Source organism: Notamacropus eugenii, chromosome 1 (genome assembly GCF_028372415.1).
Source record: "Notamacropus eugenii isolate mMacEug1 chromosome 1, mMacEug1.pri_v2, whole genome shotgun sequence".
Taxonomy (NCBI): domain Eukaryota; kingdom Metazoa; phylum Chordata; class Mammalia; order Diprotodontia; family Macropodidae; genus Notamacropus; species Notamacropus eugenii.
In genome coordinates, this window is record NC_092872.1 from 116993171 (window position 1) to 117010003 (window position 16833).

At 36.0% G+C, this 16833-nt stretch overlaps 1 protein-coding gene across 2 annotated transcripts in view; it reads right to left on the reverse strand.

Annotated features, from left to right (window-relative positions):
* The window catches only part of CAAP1 (caspase activity and apoptosis inhibitor 1), a 71640-nt gene that overhangs the window by 30074 nt on the left and 24733 nt on the right, over positions 1 to 16833 (reverse strand). The gene's annotated exons all lie outside the window — the stretch shown is intronic.

Sequence of the window (16833 nt, forward strand, 5' to 3'; positions counted from 1 at the left end):
GCAAACAAGCTAATCCAACAACAATTCTAAAATGGAAAACATTTGTGTGTTACTGTAAACTCTGAAATATTTAAATTTTTGGTATCCTGGGTGTCACAATATTTCACTCAAAAAATATAAACATCTACTGGCAAAAGTAATCTATTTCTAACTTCTCTTATGGCTTTAACCGGAGAAAATGGTTCTTTTTACACGGAGTTGTACATACAACCACCTCTCCCCCAAACACATACAAATCTAAATATATATAGGAAATACTGTAATAAAATAAATGATATGATAAAACCTGCCTGTCTGTGGCTGTCCCTTGAAGCTAGTCCATATCAAATGCTTCAAATAAAAATGAAGCTCACCGTAAAGACCACCTGCTGTCAAAAACAATTTATTTTAGTCCCAGAGGTGATCTTTTTATAACACATTTTATTTTATCATAATGGGTTGCATTTGACTGGACTATTAATGAAACTCACCATTCTTTCAAAAAGTAAAAATACTACCCCATCTTGTGGCTGAGATATGAAAAGGCACTTTTCCTTAAGATTATCTGAAGTGGACAAGAAATACTAAAAATAATATTACTTAAAATCATTATCTTTACAGTAACTACTTAATTAAAATGGAGATTTTATAATTACATATAATAAGCTAAATCTGAAAATTTGGTCAGTTTCAATTTTAACTAAGGTCTTCATGAAATCCTTGTATACTTTTAAATTTTGACAATTTATCCACTACAGTAATATGAAACTAAAATAACAAGTTAAATTTATAAAACTTCAGAAAAACTACATTACATAATTTTTACATTATTATTTCAGCAGTTGCAACATAAAAATGGTTATTATAGATGAAGCAATAAATATCTGCTGGGAACAGAAAATTTACTTGCCTTTATATGCTATGTATAAATTCCTTTGATCACATAAACAACATAAGTAGTAAGTGAACTACGAAAAGGAAATTTTATAAAGAGAATAGGAAGAACAACAATGTCTTTGAGGTGTATTTCAACTCTGAAATTTTATGAAAAATTATACACACACATATATTCACAATACATAGCCATTTAAGATCTACAAAGCATTTTACCCAGGTTTCGGAAAAGCTCACAATAGCTTACACAATAGCTTATTTCAGAGGGGTTAAGGTACTTGCCCACAATAACACAACCAGAAAGTGTCTCGAGTCAGGATTAGAACCTAGGTCTTGATTCCAAGTCCAGTGTTGCATTCACATTAGAGAAATAAATGCTGATTCCAAAGTTTATTTCGAATGTCATGGAATGAGGTAAAGACAGTTTTTCTGATATGTCAACAGGACTTTCCAGGTAGTAAAGAACCTCCAAATTAAAGAGCAACATACATCATTCCCCAACTCTGTCCAAAATAAAGGGTCAGAGGATGGCTATCAACATTCCTTGTCTCCTTTCAAGTAAATTCTGGTCATTCCTAGAGATAGCCTCTGTCCAAGCACACACAGGCGGTATGCTCTCCCCCACCCCTCAACTCCAAACCTTTTATGAAGGAGTACTTCCAGCAGTAGAGGGCTCTATTCTATTTCAATAAGCATTGAAAGGGATGTAAATCATGAATTTAATCCTTACTTTGTCCCTATACTGCTTATTTCTCTAATCTTCCTTATCTTACAAAGCTAGTATGAACTCAGAATCTAAAGCCCAAGTGTGACAGTGTCATTCCTCTGCTTCAAAAACCTTCAGTAATTCTTCGTAGTCTCTAAGAGTAAAAAAAAAAAAAAAGAAAAAAATTCCTTTGGTACTTAAAAGGTCTTTAAACACTAGCTCCAACTTACCTTTTTACTTTACTCCTCTTTATATCTTCCAGCTAAATTGGGCTACCTGCCATCTCCCAAACATGACATTCCCAATCCTGTCTTTGCCTTTTGGAATATCATATTCCAAGTTCCTTTATGGCAGCTGCTAAATCTTATATGAACTTGAATCCTTTTATTCCCCAGGCTGATTGCAGTATGTTTTCTTTGACCTGGAGGTTCCAGATTTTGTCTATGACGATCTTGGGAGTTTTTATTTTGAGGTTTCTTTCAGGAAGTAACTAGATTCCTTCTATTCTTACTTTGCTCTTTGGTTCTAAGAGATCTGAGCAGTTTTCTTTAATAATTTCTTGGAATTTGATACCTACTTCTCTTTTTTGGTCACGGTTTTCAAGTGTCCAGTGATTTTTAAATCATCTTTCCTTGATCTCTTTTCCACATCAGTTAGTTTTTTTTTTAATATACCTTACATTTTCTTCTATTTTTATAGTCTTTTGATTTTGTTTTAATACTAGTTGTCTAATGGAGTCATTAGCTGTTATTTGATTCATTCCAATTTTCAAGTCATCTACTGCTCAGGTAAAGTTTTACTCCTCCTGTACTAAATAATCAATTCTCCTTCCAAAGCTCTCATTTTACCCCCAGTTCTTTCTGCTAAGCACTCCCATTTCTTTTACAAAATCATTTTTTCATCTAAAACAAAACCAAAAACTTCTTGCTATATTTCTTCAAGGAATCCTATTTGACTTGTGTTTTTCTTTGAGGCTTCACTTATAGATGCTTTGGACTCAGTCTCTTATTTGGTGTTTGGGGTTTTCCTGTAACTGTAAAAGCTCTTTGTGGCAGCATTTTTGGTTGTCGCTGCTAAATCATTCTTCTAGATTTATTTTCTGAATTGGGACTGTGTTAGATTATGCTCTCTACACTTCTGAAGTAAATGTCTAGGCTTTATCTAGTGTTGATTTGTATTCCTGGGGGCTCTTTGGCTTTCTCTGGTTTCTGAGTATCACGTTCTGCAAGGATCTCAGGGGTGACTCTTGCTGTAATACAGAACTGCAGGCTCCAGTTCAGTCCCCTGGCTTAAAAGCTCTGCATTGCACCCTCCAAGCTGTAACACATCTGCAGTTATCCGCAGACCTCTATTATCCTATGTTTACTTTGTCTGGAAAAATTCTTCAGTTTTTTTTCCCCTTAGATTTCCTAAACATGACTCAGTCAGGTGATCTTTCTAGACCTTTGTTAAGAATAATTTTGGGTGGTGAGTTGAGACTTACTGCTTCCTTCTACTCCACCATCTCTGCTGATCTCTGGTTTCTATCTTTTGTCTTGTAGGTATTCCTACATCCCTATCATTCATTCTCTCATCTACATCTCTCAGAAATCCCTAGCTTCCTTCAAAGTTCAGTTCAAGTGTCACCTCCTATGCAAGACCTATCCTGATTGCACCCTACTGTTCTACCTTATTCATTTTGCATTTACTTATCTGTGTACATGGTGTTTCCCTCCAACAGAATGTAAATTCCTTAATACTTTCATTTTCCTCTTTAATTCCCTGGTGTTTAACAATGCCTGGCATACAGTTTGTGTTCAGTAAATGCTTATTTAATGAGTGAATATTACACTCTTATTTGAGATGTTAAAAAAAAGCATTTTTCACAACCTACAAATGCTAGATTCCAACCTAAGCACTTGGTCAAACTGCAATAAGTAATCCAAACATTATGTTAAGTGTCCCAGTATATAAACTTTCCCCATCAAGCAGGATGGCTGATGGCTAGCTCGAGCATCATGATGTTATATAACAGTTTCTCTAAATTTGGGAGAATAAATTTGTGTCCATTTATGACATTTTTAAGGATGTAAAAGCATATGTTTAGCCCTCAAAGATCTTTACTTGCCTAAGTATTTAGAAAGAGTACCATCAATTAAGTAATATGATTTATTTATTTATGAAATAATTCTTGCTACTTATATAAAATATAAATGCTTCATTTAACAGTAACAATAACATATATATTTTTGTTTTCAATGACATATAAAATAATTTTGTCATGTGCTATATCAGAAATAGAAAAAAAGATAGCTGAACATAGCAAATTACTGGGTACTACATTTAAAGAATAAAAATAAAACACAACAATCAATAATAGGAAATAAAAGGCATTATATCACAAATTTTATGAGCTAATAGTGACTAGCTTCTATCTCAACACTGACAAAACACTAGAAGATTTCAATAGTAGAAGAGCTTACCAAAGGAGTGGTACTAACTGCTTTGACCCATTTAAGAAGCCTAGTATTCCAATCTATCAACTAACTACAGGAATGACTCAGTGAAACATCATATCCTCATGAACTCCTGGATCATGTCAAATGATCCCTTCAGCTATGAATCCCCTAACAGGGATGCTGTCTGTAAAAGAAGTTAAAAAGATTTCTCTATATGAGGTATCTTTTAATAGCATGATCCATAAAAGGAAAAGAGTGCCACCTAGCGTTGCTCGCTTGCTACTAAAGACAGCTAAAAATCACTAAAACAACTGCAAAAGAGAGTTGTAAAGTGTCAAGAAATAATATTTTTCAGCCATACAGCTAGGCAAAATGAATTATCAATGGGTCTTTGAAGCATATACTCATAGCACAGAACAGTATAGGATACATGGTTTGTTATGTAGATTTATCTATGTATATACACACACAAGATATAAATGGGGTTTTATTTCTCTGAACAGTTATGGTTAAACAACACATAGCCACTGCCAAATATTTTCACACATAAAAACTTATTTACTTCATAGGCCTATTGACACAACCTCAAACAAGATTCAAACAAGATATTCTCCCATTAAAATATATATGAGAAACTGCTTAAATTTTGGAAGGTCAGTTAGATTGGTGGTGGAGGGGCACTTCATGAAACTAGTTAGCAAGGTTTGTTATTATAACCCCCAATTTTGTATTTCAACCTAGAATTCTACAATTCAAGAATACAAAATAATGGAAAGACAGATACAGGTAACCAAATAAAGGATATCATAAAAGATGAAATATATAATTTAAATTATGTGTTATGCATGAATGAAATTAATTTAACTAGAATAAGAAAGCACAGTCAACTACGAAAAACATTACTATCAAAGAGTCTAATATCCACAATATTAAAACAATCAACAGAAATATTTAAAACCAAAAGTCATGCTCCAAAAGATAGTCAAAAGACATGAAAAAATAATTCTTAAAACTAGAACTGAAACCTAATTGTAACCATAAAAAGGCATGTTCATATGACTAATAAGAGAAATCCAAAGCCAAACAACTCTAAAGTTTTTGCCTCACACCCTGCAAACTGGCAAAGATGAAAAAAGAGTAATACTAAATGTCAGAAGTTTTAAGAAGACAGGCATACAAATGCACTGCTAGAGTGCATTTCCAAAATTGATCCAAAATTACTTCTTTCAATTTTAAACTTTAATAGCTAAAAACTGGGCAAAGATTTTCAAGACATGCTGCCTTGTCACTAATTGTATTCATATTACTTGATGCAGATAATTCACTGCTAGACATATGTTGGGGGTAGGGGTCAGTGACAAAAAGATAGAACCCATATACACCAAATTATTTAAAGCAATACTTTTTGTACAAGCAAAGAACTGGAATTTTGAAAATAACTCAACAAAATGTTACATGAAAGAAATGGAATCTTACTCTGTTGCAAGAAACAATGAATATCAGGGCAAAGCCATCAGGTTGGTCCCAGCTGAACTCTTCCAACATTCCCCTCCAAACAACTTTAAAATAATTCCTCAAATCAAATTTTGGAGCAACAGAGCAAACAACAGGTCAGAGCAAGATATTTATCCAGCCTAAGGCAATTTTGGAGTCCACAAGAAAGGTTCACATGAGAGGGTAGATGCATAACAGTAGTATGGCAGGATCACCAGAGGTGGACCTTGCAGCCAGTCATGACAACAGCTGCAGCTTTGGGAGTTCTCAGTCCAGAGATGGTAAAGGGACCGGATACTGGTTAGAAAGAGATTACTGGGGAAACTGCTGGCACTGGGAGCAGCCAGCACTGACTGGCAACTCTATTGCCCATAAGCAGTTTTAGGTAGCAGTTCCAGGACAAAGAGGAATTCTTGTGATCTGTCACAAGGGAACAGAGGTTCTACAGTTTCAAGACTAAGAGAAGTACTTTTACTTGCAGCTGTGAAAGAATAGAGGCCCTTCCTGGATGAAGACCAAAGAAGGCAGACCAGGATAGGATTGACAACACCTCTCCCAGGACACCACCTTGGAAGCATCAAAAACTTGCAACCCCTCAGAATTAGCTCTGAAAACAGCAGCACAAAAAAGTCTGAAACTTGGCATATTGCTTCCCCACCTCCCAGTAAGCACAGCCCAACTTTAATATAAGGTTTAAAGTCAAGAAATAGGCTAAAAATGAGCAAGCAAACAAAAAATAATTTGAAAAACAAAAAGCAATTACGGTGACTGGGAAGATTAAGAGATAAACTCAGAAGACAGCAATGTGAAAATAGCTACAAGCAAAGCCTCAAAGAAAAATGTTAATTGGACTCAAGGCCAGCAAGAATTCCTGAAAGAGTTAAAGAGAAATTGTTGTTCATCCTTCATTCTTGAAGAGGACAAATATATCACCAGGTAATGTCTTGACTTGCACATGAATTGGATTTAAGAGATAAGTGTGGTAGAGAAAAACTGGGAAATAAAATGAATATGATGAAAGAAAACTATGGAAAGAATTAAAATTTGATTAAAAAAGTACAAAAATACAGAAGAAAAAAACAGATAAAAAACCCTAACAACTTTAAAAAAAAAGAACTGGTCTAATGGTAAAAGAGGCATGAAAATTCACTGAAGAAAATAATTCCTTAAAAATTAGAACCAGGCAAGTAGAAGCTAATGACTCCAAAAGATACCAAGAAACAAAGTCAAAAGAATGAAAAAGAAAGAAGAAAATGCAAAGTATCTCATCAGAAAAACGACTGACCTAAAAAATTAAGGTTAAGGAGAGACCATTTAAGAATTATTGGACTACCTGAAAGCCATGATCAAAAAAAGAGCTTCTAGACATCATATTTCAAGAAATTATTAGGGGAAACTGCCCTGACATCTTAAGTACAGAGGGTAAAATAGAAACAGAAATTGAAAGAATATACCTCCTGAAAGTAATCCTAAAGTAAAAACTCCCAGGAATATTATAGCCAAATTTCAGAGCTCCTACTGCAAGCAGCCAGAAAATAACAATTCAAACACTGTGCAGCCACAGTCAAGATAGCACAAGATTTTTTTTTCATTTAAGCTAGCAAATTATTGTGCTTTATTATAAAAGTTTTCAAGAAAATGTTATTTTTATTTTAATAATTGCTTTTCATTAACATTAATTAGTCCCTATTTTATTTTAAATAAAACATACTTTCAATCAAAGTACATAATTTAAAATAATTCAAATCTCTAAAGCACTAAGTCAATATTTTCATTACTCTGCAAATATAACTGTTTCCAAGTATTTTCATTAAAAAAGCTTTACTTTTTGTCCAGGGCCCTTGCCTCTTTCTATGACTCTTTATGTTGCTTTCTTCTCTAAACATCAATGTCTTCCCTGGGAATTTTCTATTCATATTTTGGAAAACAACAAGTAGACAGGCTTCTTCTTGGCTTGACATATCATGTGTGAAGTCCTATCAGGTCCAGGCTACTTTGTTCATAGTTAATTTGCTAAATTCCTTTGGAGAACAGATGTGGCATTTCCTTGTGAGCAATCAGTACAGCTGCAGGGATAGCAGGTGACCAAACTGAACTCACTGTGCAGTGTGTATTTAGAACTGAGAGACCAGCAGTTTAATCTGTGAGCAGGAAAACTGAAAGTACGGAAAGGAAAGCTGCATCTACTGGGATGCACAGTTGAACCTACCCAGCAAGGACGGTCTGCCTATGGACTCTTCTTTTATGGGGGTCTTCTTCTAACAGAGTATGGTGTTATTAGCATATTCCCCTCTTCCTTGCTCCCTTCTTAATCTCTAGGATAGCACAAGATTTAGCAACTTCCACATTAAAGGAGCAGAGAACTTGGAATATGATAGTTTAGAAGGCAAAAGGAGCTAGGATTACAATAAAGAATAATCCATCCATTAAAACTGAGTCTAATCCTTCAGGGGGAAACAATGGGTATTTAATGAAATGGAGGACTTCCACACTTTCCTAAAGAAGTCGTGGCAAATGATTGCGATGTGGGAAGTGACAAGCAAGAAAATCTGGGAAGACCTATATGAACTGATAAAAAGTTACATCAAAGGAACAAAGAGATCATTTCACACAATAACAACGTTATAATTACAATAAACTGTAAAAGACTTGGCTACCCTGATCAGTAACATGATTCAAGATAATTCCAAAGGACTTATGAAAAAATGTTACCCACCTCCACAAAAAGGGAGAGAAAACTGATAAAATGAGTGCAAATTGAAACATAATTTGCTTGCGTTTCACAGGAGACACAGGAGTTTCTGGACTCCGGTCTCTTACACACAGGTAACATTGACTACATCAGTGTAAGGCGGGTGGAGACACTAGCACAGGTTCACTCCTGATCCGGGCAGACAGGAAAGGAGTCATAATAAGGGGCTAAATAAGCTAGCTTACTTTATTCTAGTCTAGTCTTCTCAATGGGTTCCTGATAACAAGAGCACCAACAGAATGCCCTAAATCACTCTTCTCACAGGAGGTGGGCAAGAAGGGTGCGAAACTAATACTGCATCTAGATGGGGTCAGTCGAGACAGGCACAGCATTCCACCTTGTGCACTCTCCTAAACCCCCCTAAGCTTCAATAGGGCCAGTAGAGGCAGGTACATACATTCCTCTATGCATTCACTGTGTGTCTGTCCTTTGTTGCTGAAGACAACCATGTCATCAGAGAAATAATGACACGACTTGCACTTGACTTTAGTTGTGAGTGAGGGAGGGCTGTGCAGGTCACCAGCCTCACTTCTGCTCCAGAACCATCTGAATTCAGTGACCAGATATTTATCAGAATGACTGGAAATGACCCAGGATGAGGCAATTAGGGTTAAGTAACTTGCCCAAGGTCACAAAGCTAGTGAGTGTCAAGTGTCTGAGGTGACATTTGAACTCAGGTCCTCCTGACTCCTGCACTGGTGCTGTATCTATCCACTGCACCACCTAGCTGCCCCCCTCTATGCATTACCCAAATCCCTATGGGTTCCTCACTTACTTACTGATCAGGTGCCTCACAATTTTACATTACCTCATCCCTATAAGGATGGAAACTGTTTTCAACCATGATTGTGAGAACTCGTATCTAATACCTAAGAACTAGTGATTGTTATGACCACGGATCCTTGAAACTACAATCTAAAAAGAATAACAAAATCCGTCTTACTTACAGCTTGCTTTCTTCATTTTTTTTTCTTTGTTTTGTGATATGGCTAATATGGAAATGTTTTCCATGACCTCATATGTATAACTGATACACTGTTTGCCTTCTCAGTGAGTGGGGGAGGGATGATGAGGAAGAGAATGTAGAACTCAAAATTTAAAAAGAAAATAAAGTTAAAAATAAATTTTAAAAAGAAAAATAGATGAATATGATGGATAAAGAGAATATCAGGAAATGTATGAATAGATGCAAAGTAAAGCAAGCAGAACCAGGAAAACAATACAAACAATGCCTACAACATAAATGGAAGATACAACAAGGACAAGAAAACAACTGAAACTGGATATCGTGAAATTATGATGACAAGCTTAGCCCCAAGGTAAAGAAATAAAAAAGGGCTTCACCCTATTGTTTTGCACTGGCAAGGGATAATGAACATGTCATACTTCATATTAGAGAGAAAGTCAGACAGCTAGACATACAGACAAGGGAAGGGACTAGTTTAGGATTTATATCAAAACAACAAGAAAGCCTCAATCATATTGTGTAACACTTTCTGAAGAAAACGGATATGAATAGAACAGGATGATAGAATCTATAAACATATTTAATAAATGCCAATTCTGTGCCAGGCACTGTACCAGATACTACTAAAAACTCTTTGATTTACAAAAGGATCCACCATGTGTTTTCTTTAAAATACACTTCCTTGGAGCAGACACAGGAGAACTTTGTACACAGCAACAACCACAGTGTGAGAGGGCTTTTTCTGGTAGACTTAGAACTCCATTGCAATGCAAGGACTTAAAAAAGTCTTTGGGAAAGAAAAGTCTTGGGAAAGAAATAATCTAGGTTGTATGGTAGTGATCGTGGAACACTGAAAATAAATAAATAATACACTTCCTTAGTGCATTTTAAATAATTTGATTTATAAAAATTCAATTTACATATTACCTCTCTGTAATACATTTATTCAGAGTTTAGTAATGTCTTAGAAAGGTTTTATATTATGTTTAGCCAGAATATTACAAAGTGTCTAGAATAACCAGTGCATGTGAGTGCCTGATAAATACTATTTCCTAATAATTTTACAATTAAAAAGGAGTTAGGTATTTTAATAGTAATTAATTCTAACATACTCCCCTTCTTTCAGGATCATGACAACGGGGCTAAAAAATGCTGATTTCCAAGATGTTATTACAGAGTTCATTTTCATTCCCTTACACTTTGACACTGTGAATTCCATTACCCTTGTAGTACTCTCATACTACCCCAAAATTTTTATAGGGAAATACCACGTCATTCCAGCCAACGTTTTCTTCAGCATCATAGATTAAATGTATATTAATTAAAAACTCACAAAATGGTATTTACTGCAGAAAACAATCCTAATGACTACTTTTATTTTATACATAAAATACCTCAATGATGATTATTTTACTGCCCTATTCAAGGCTTAAATTTCATTATAAACACTTTTTTTTGGTAAATAAGTATCTAGCATTATAGACTGAGCTAATACTTGTCCTCATATTTAATACTGCTACTTCATAGTTATTATTAAACAGCTCTTTTAATGTGCTTCCATCACAGAACAGAACTCTTTAATTTCATGCCTTTCTACTACTTTTATTATTTAAAATTTTTTTACTAAGTATTTTTCTTGCTCAAGGACTCTGACAAATCTTTTTGCAATCTTTAATAATTCTACCATATGGCAGCATCAAAGCTTCTGAAATGTTGAGATTCAGGCCCTTCTACAGTAGCTCTTTGCCAATTTCTGAATTCTAATGGTTTCTCTGTTTATTACTTCCAATTCAGTCTATACATAACTTGTTTGCAAATAATTATTTTATACATTATCTCTACCACTATATTGTGAGCTCCTCAAGAGCATAGATTATCTTTTATCTTTCTTTTAATTCTCAACACTTGGGTCAATATCTGGCAGTTGGTTGGATGTTTTCCTTAATTCTTAAACAGGACCAAAATGACATCACTGTTAGAGTCAAGTGTGTATTCAACTGTGGCTGATCAAACCAATGTAGGCTCAGAACTCTACCACAGGCCAGGTACATGCAGTCCATATGAACATTTGGGGTGGAGATGTCTCTTAATTTGTGATTTTCATGTTTCTTTTAAGCTACTGCAATTCTGCTTTGCTCATAAAGAATAAATAGTACCTTCTTTGATGTCGGCATGTCACGCTGGGTGGTGCTTTTGTCAGCCTCTCCCATGTCACATAATCAATTCCAAAGTTCTTCAGAGAGGGTGTGAGAGTGTCTTTGTATCATTTCTTCTCACCACCATATGAGCATCTACCTTGCCTGGCACACAGTAGGCATTTAATAAATGTTTAATGACTAACCAAAAGGCAGAGACTGTGGAAAAAGGGTCATGCCAAAGAGTTAGCACAAATGCGGTAAACAGGCCAGAACCTTTGAGCAGCACCCTAACTAAGAGAACACCAGGGAGAGCAGAAAACCAAAGAAGCTGACTAGAGGTCCTAGAGAGAGGAGAAGAGACAAGATCCTAACCAGAAAAACCCCATGAGAGAGAGAACAACAGACCACAGCAATACCATGATAAGAGACAGTCAACCATAGAATTTTAATGGGGACAACAAAGATTGCCAAAACTCTAAGCCCAGACACATGAAGGTAGAAGAAGCCGGCATAATACTCTGAAGAACAGAAATAAAGAGTGTTCAATGGCAACAGGAGACATTAGAAAACATTAGAACAAAGTTAAAATACTAAAAAAAAAATTGAAGAGCACTTAAGATATCTACTATTAAACATAACTGAGCCGGGAAAGAGGTTAAGTAAAGATAATTTAAGGATCAGAAGACTACTGAATATTTTCAAGAAATTTTTTATTTCAAGTAATCAAAATGAAATGGTCCAAATTTATTAGAAGCAGAGGTCAAAGGGAAAACATAAAGACTACATCAGTCACTTCCTGAAAGAAACCCCAAGATGAAAATTCCCAGAAATGTCATAGCCAAAATACAGAACTTCTAGGTAAAAGAAAAACAATATTATAAAGAAGATAGAAAGAAGTTCAAGTACAAAGAAACAAAGTTAAGGTAATACAGTATCTGGCAGCTACTATCTCAACAGAAAGAAAAATCTTCTAATATAATATTTCAAATGACAAAAGACAAAAGTTTATACCAACAAAACTTACTTGACAAAACCTGATCCTATAAGTAAGAGAAATCCTTTCAAGAATAGAGGACTTTCAAAAATTCCTGAGGAAAAGACCACAACTACATAGAATCTTTGAAATGCTAACAATAGAAACAAGAGAAACCCAAAAGAGTAAATCAATTTGAGCAGTTATAAGGAGTTAAAAGATTAAGTGCTTATACACCAAGAGAGAAGACAGGTATTGCTTCAGAATATGTCTTCAAATATCACAGAGAAATTAAATAACACAAACACAAAACATGGGACTGGGTTTGTTCTGTTTTGTTGGGTTTGAGGGAGAAAAAGAAAAGGGATGGGAAAAAGGAATACAGAAAGAAAGAAATGAGAAACAAGAAAAACAAACTTACTATTTCTTATCACTGAAGTGCAGAAGAAAAGTATACTAACGTGGAGGGAAGGAAGCAGCAAAGCAGCCATCTCATGAACCTCACTCTATAGGAACTAGGCAAAAGAATTCAGCACACAAACACAAATAGTTTAATGTATTAATCATTAGATTCAACAAAGAAATAGGAAAAGACAGAGAGAAAAGAGGGGGCTTAAGAGGGAGGACAAAAGCCAAAAGGGAAGAGTCACAAGCAAAACAAATGTCAGTTTAGGCTAAGGAATTAAGGAGAGACAGAATGTATAAAAACCAGTAATTGAGATCTAGGTGAAGAGAGGAGGAGCAAGGAATTCAGGCAGACTACTTCAATTACAGGCTACTAGTGTTGATAGCTAGGTGGCTCATAGGATAAAGTGCTGAGCCTGGAGTCAGAAAGACCCAAGTTCAAATCCGGCCTCAGAGACTTACAACTGTGTGACCCTGAGCAAGGCACTTAACCTCTGTTTGCCTTAATCCACCGGAAAAGTAAATGGCAAACCATCCTGAAAATTCCATGGACAATACAGGGTCATGAAGAATTGGACATAACAACAACAAAGTATTGACTGCATCTCTTCTCTTTTACCATTTCCTTTTTTACAAAGTGAAGGAGGGTGGTGCAGGGTCAAAGAGAGAAAAAAAGCAAAATATCATGCGTTTGAAGGAAATGCACAGTTAACGTTCATGACATTTGATCACAAATTTAGATCAATGCAATGATCAATAAAAAATCTAGGAGAATTATGAGAAATCATAGTTCCAACCTCTTGGGAAAGAGATGAAAGACTAGAGGTATAAGTTTCAGTAAAGTCAATATGGGAATTTATTTAACCATATATATTTGCTTTGAGGGAGGGACTTTCGGTGGGGGGAATAAGGAGTGGTTACTGGTGGAAGTAGTGATTCTTAAACAAAAGAGAAGATAAATTGAAACATTTAAAAATACACAGAAGAGAGAAGGAGGAAGTTCAGAGAGACAAACAGCAAAATGTTCGTACAACTGTTTTCAATTTAAAATAAAATACAACATTACAGATTCATGGTTTCATGCATAATCTTCTGTTCTTTTTGGATATAGAAATATTCATGTTTGGTAAAGTTTGTCAAGTAGATAAAGAAAAAAAATTTTTTTTTTAAAAAAAGCAAGGGTGGGAAGATGGAGGCATTCAGAGGATCCCAGATCCACTCCAACTAAGTTTATAGATGCATCACTCAAACAAGAGACAAAAAACTACTTCTAGATTCCCTGACCCAATCCAAGAATCTAGACAGGAGATTCCACAAGCTTACAGATATCCTGGAACAAGAAAGCTTCAGGCCAAAGGCAAACTGACCCTGGAGCTTTTGGGGCAAACAAAGCATTCCCTGCCTGGGCCTAGCAGTCCCCAGGGCCAATCAGGCAGAGAATGCCATGCAGCACCTACTCAGAACATGTGAAGTCCCTTTCTTAATCTAAATACCTAAGATCAACTTCAAGACATCCCTGAGAAGGCCCATCCCAGGACTCCATCTGGGCAAAAAAGAATTTGAGCCTAGCCCAAGCAATGAGGAGCATCAAGGTGTTCCAGACAGGGTTAAATATGGCGCCAGTGGAGGGCGAAGTCAAGATGGAGGAGAAGAAAGACACACATAATCTAGCTCTTCCTCCACAGTTCATAAAATACCTGTAAAGAATGACTCTCAACAAATTCTAGAGCAGCAGAAGCCACAGAAAGACAAAGTGGAGATTTCCAGCCCAGGGTGACCTTGAAGGCTTTCAGGAAAGGTCTGTCACACCAGACGTGGAGTGGAGCTCAGCCTAGCCTTGGCTGTGCAGCACAGGGAGGAATAGGACCACAGTAGGCCTCAGGGGTGGAATAGCCAGCAGCAGCAGAGATTCTCAGATTCCTCAACCTCCAGGCAACAAAGATGCTTCAAAGGTCAGTGAGAGAGCTTTTTCAGCTGGGCAAGAAGGGAGTAGCATCTTCCTCTAACTCCAGCCCTAGGTGGCGGTGGTGGCTGCAGTGTCCTTGGCAGGCAGCAGCCACTGTTCACTGTTGGAGCCCTCAGCTTAAAGTCCAGGGGGAATTGAGCAGCTGATCTTAATCTCACACTGGCCTAGCCCTGGGAACCCTCCCCCTGAAGTCCCTGGGGGATTTGAGCAGTTGATCTGAATCTCAGCCCTGAGTGCTGGCGTGGTGGAACTAGAGGCAGTTGCAGAGAGGGAATTCTAGTACTCACAGATTCTGGGCAGAAAAGCTCCTGGTTGCTCCCAGAGCAGTGTGCAGGCCTGACTGTCACCTTGGAGGAACTAAGATCTTACAGGCTCCCAGAGTATACTCTACTCTTGACAAAGCACCCAAAAGTCAAGTAATTGGTTACAAAAATGCCCAAAAAAGGGAAAAAAAATAAGACTATAGAAGGTTACTTTCTTGGTGAACAGGTATTTTCTCCCATTCTTTCAGATGAGGAAGAACAACGTTTACCATCAGGGGAAGACATAAAAGTCAAGGTTTCTGCCTCCCAAACATTCAAAATAAATATGCAATGGCCTCAGAAGAACGGCCATGGAAGAGCTCAAAAAAGACTCTGAAAATCAAGTAAGAGGTGTGGAAGAAAAACTGGGAAGAGAAATGAGGGAGATGCAAGAAAAGCATGTAAAGCAGGTCAACACTTTGCTAAAGGAGACCTAAAAAAATGCTGAAGAAAATAACACCTTGAAAAATAGGCTAACTCAACTGGCAAAAGAGGTTCAAAAAGCCAATGAGGAGAAGAATGCTTTAAAAAGCATAATTAGCCAAATGGAAAAGGAGATTCAAAAGCTCACTGAAGAAAATAGTTCTTTCAAAATTAGAATGGAACAGATGGAGGCTAATGACTTCATGAGAAACCAAGAAATCACAAAACAAAACCAAAAGAATGAAAAAATGGAAGATAATGTGAAATATCTCATTGGAAAAACCACTGACCTGTAAAATAGATCCAGGAGAGACAATTTAAAAATTATGGTACTACTTGAAAACCATGTTCAAAAAAAGACCCTAGAAATCATCTTTCATGAAATTATCAAGGAAAACTGCTCTGATATTTTAGAACCAGAGGGTTCTAAATATTGAAATAATGTAAACTGAATACTGAATAGAATATTGAAAGAATATTAAAAATAAATATTGAAAGAATCCACCGGTCACCTCCCGAAAGAGATCCAAAAAGAGAAACTCCTAGGAACAATGTAGTCAAATTCCAGAATTCCCAAGTCAAGGAGAAAATATTGCAAGTAGCTAGAAAGAAACAATTCGAGTATTGTGGAAATACAATCAGGATAACACAAGATCTAGCAGCTTCTACATTAAGGGATCAAAGGGCGTGGAATATGATATTCCAGAAGTCAAAGGAACAAGGTTTAAAACCAAGAATCACCTACCCAGCAAAACTAATTATAATACTTCAGGGGAAAATATGGTCATTCAGTGAAATAGAGGACTTTCAAGCATTCTTGATGAAAAGACCAGAGCTGAAAAGAAAATCTAACTTCCAAACACAAGAATCAAGAGAAGCATGAAAAGGAATGATCAAGTGGACTTCAGAAAAACCTGTAAAGATTTATATGAACTGATGCTGAGTGAAATGGCCAGAAGAACATTGTACATAGATATAGCTACACTGTTCAATGACTGACTTTGATGGACTTAGCCTTTCTCTAAGACAACTCCAAAAGACTAATGATGGAAAATGCTATCCATATCCAGAGAAAAAAACTTTAGAGTCTGAATGCAGATGGAAGCATATTATTTGCTCTCCTTTTCTTTTCTTTTTTTTTCTTTTTTTGTGATTTCTCCCATTAGTTCTAATTCTTCTTTACATCATGACTAATGTGAAAATGTTTAATATGAATGTATAAATAAAGTCTATATCAGATTGTATATCATCTTGAGAAGAGAAGAGGAGAAAAATTAAAACTCAAAATCTTATGGAAGTGAAATTTTGAAAACTAAAAATAAATTATTTTTAAAAAGAAAAAGAATCAAATAAATGTTTGCTTCCTTCCTTCCAAAAAAAAAAAAAAATATGTCAC